The 2,500-nt window shown below is 54.7% G+C and overlaps 1 pseudogene; it reads left to right on the forward strand.

Moving 5' to 3' along the window:
- The window catches only part of LOC124567847, an 8,541-nt pseudogene that overhangs the window by 2,139 nt on the left and 3,902 nt on the right, over positions 1-2,500 (forward strand).

Here is a 2,500-nt window from a genome sequence, read left to right on the forward strand (position 1 = left end):
TCCTCTAGCAGGGAGATAGGGTTTGGAACGCGAAGAGCACCGCAGTTGCGGCGGTGTCCCGATCTTCCCCTCGGACCTTGAAAATCCGGGAGAGGGCCACGTGGAGGTGTCGCGCCGGTTCGTACCCATATCCGCAGCAGGTCTCCAAGGTGAAGAGCCTCTAGTCGATAGAATAATGTAGGTAAGGGAAGTCGGCAAATTGGATCCGTAACTTCGGGATAAGGATTGGCTCTGAGGATCGGGGCGTGTCGGGCTTGGTCGGGAAGTGGGTCAGCGCTAACGTGCCGGGCCTGGGCGAGGTGAGTGCCGTAGGGGTGCCGGTAAGTGCGGGCGTTTAGCGCGGGCGTGGTCTGCTCTCGCCGTTGGTTGGCCTCGTGCTGGCCGGCGGTGCAGGATGCGCGCGCCTGCGCGGCGTTCGCGCCCCGGTGCTTCAACCTGCGTGCAGGATCCGAGCTCGGTCCCGTGCCTTGGCCTCCCACGGATCTTCCTTGCTGCGAGGCCGCGTCCGCCTTAGCGTGCTCCTCCGGGGGCGCGCGGGTGCGCGGATTCTCTTCGGCCGCCATTCAACGATCAACTCAGAACTGGCACGGACTGGGGGAATCCGACTGTCTAATTAAAACAAAGCATTGCGATGGCCCTAGCGGGTGTTGACGCAATGTGATTTCTGCCCAGTGCTCTGAATGTCAACGTGAAGAAATTCAAGCAAGCGCGGGTAAACGGCGGGAGTAACTATGACTCTCTTAAGCCCGCAAGATGCGAAATATAGGGTAGTCACACTGTGCCCCATGCCTTAGGCTGGGATCGGTGAGTGGTGCCTCTAGCCTATCTGCGGTGAAGTCCTAGTTCCTAGCCTCCCCGAGGCGAGAGTCGGGTGCATTGTCAGCTACCGTGAGGTGAGCTAAGGCAAACCAAAGGGCGACTGGCTTTGCAGCCAATAGGGCAGGGCCACGGGGCCGTCACTTGAGGTGTCGGGACAGACCTAGTTTGTACTAGTATCCGAGACGAGACCTCGTATCGAAGCAGTCGTTTGAGGTGTCGAGGCAGTTGATGCCTTAGTATCCGAGACTAGTCTTTGGTCAATAACGGGCGACAGCTGCGGTAGTCGTCTGAGGTGTCGGGCCACGGTTGTACTGTGGGATTCACTAGTATCCAAGTGCCCTTATCGGGGCAGTGTCCTTTTCAGGACCTCCTAGTGTCCTTTTGAGGACAGTGTCCTTTTTAGGGCCACGATGGAGCCGCTTGCAGACCGCACGGCGGTCGCCCTTAAAGCTGTTATTGGACTACCCAATCCCATGTTATGTGGGTAAAGGGCGGAAAATGATAGCATAGATGTGCGGTAGAGGTATCGCTTAAGCGACCTCGGCGGTGACTTGTCAACGGTGCGAGAGGAATCTCGCAAATACAAGGACTATGGGCGGGGGGAGCCTTGCTGGCTCTGGCCAGTGCCCCTCGAATTGGTGTTGGCCTCATAGTGGCAGTGCCGTTCGCTTGTAGGAACAACGGGTTTAATCTCGTATTTATCCTGGAGCCGTCGTTTGAGGTGTCGGGGCAGGTTTCTGTCCTAGTATCCGAGACGAGCCTCCGGTTTGTAGGCCTATTGGCCGCAGGGGTGCCAGGTTCGCAGCCTATCTCCCCTCTCTCTTAACGAGAGCCTCAGTTGCGACGATGAGTTCAGCGGAGCCTCGGATGGAGGGCCCGAATGTACAGGACCCTCAACTTTCTTCCGTGGTTACCACGGACGCAAGACTTGGCAGGAATGTTGATTCGCCAAGTTTAGAAAATAGCATTACATGTCCCAAATGTCAGTTAGGTATTGGTAGGCGAACATCGGCCCAACAGAAACAACATATTCGTAGGTGCAAAGGCTTAATTAACGCGCCCAACGAGGACGGCTTGCACAAATGTGCCTTTTGTGGTAGGCAATTTACGACCTTCATTGGACGGCGGCTGCATGAGAAACAAGTACATCCTGTTGATTTTAATGCCGCTGACCTAGTGCATGCTAGTGGCAAACGGAAAGGGAATTGGAGCGCCGCTGAGATGGAGGAAATGGCGTTTCTTGAAGTGGAATGTGCGGGAGAGTGGTCTACTCAATTACAGTTGAACACGTACTTGGGTAGGAAGTTAGGTAGATCTGCGGAAGGTATCAAGAAAAGGAGAGCACTTCCAGAGTATCAACAGCTCCTGGAGACTGTGAAAGGCAGGATGGAGGACGCTGTTGGTGCGGTCCCCGATGAGGTTGCGAAATCTGCGAGTCGTGCCACTCCACAAGAACAAAGCCGTTGGATTAGCAACGAACATATTATTTCCCATCTGGAGGAAATTAAAGAAAGTTGCTCACCACCCTATAAAAGGCTGGTTGAAGTAGTTCTTGACAATTCATCACCTTGGTCCGCCATTGATGAACAGGTCACTGGAATCATCCAACAACTGAATGATAGACCACTACATAGATCTAGAAGAAGGAAAAGACAGCCGAAGGTCGTGAAGCCACATAAGG

This window comes from Schistocerca americana, unplaced genomic scaffold, assembly GCF_021461395.2.
Source record: "Schistocerca americana isolate TAMUIC-IGC-003095 unplaced genomic scaffold, iqSchAmer2.1 HiC_scaffold_141, whole genome shotgun sequence".
Lineage (NCBI taxonomy): Eukaryota > Metazoa > Arthropoda > Insecta > Orthoptera > Acrididae > Schistocerca > Schistocerca americana.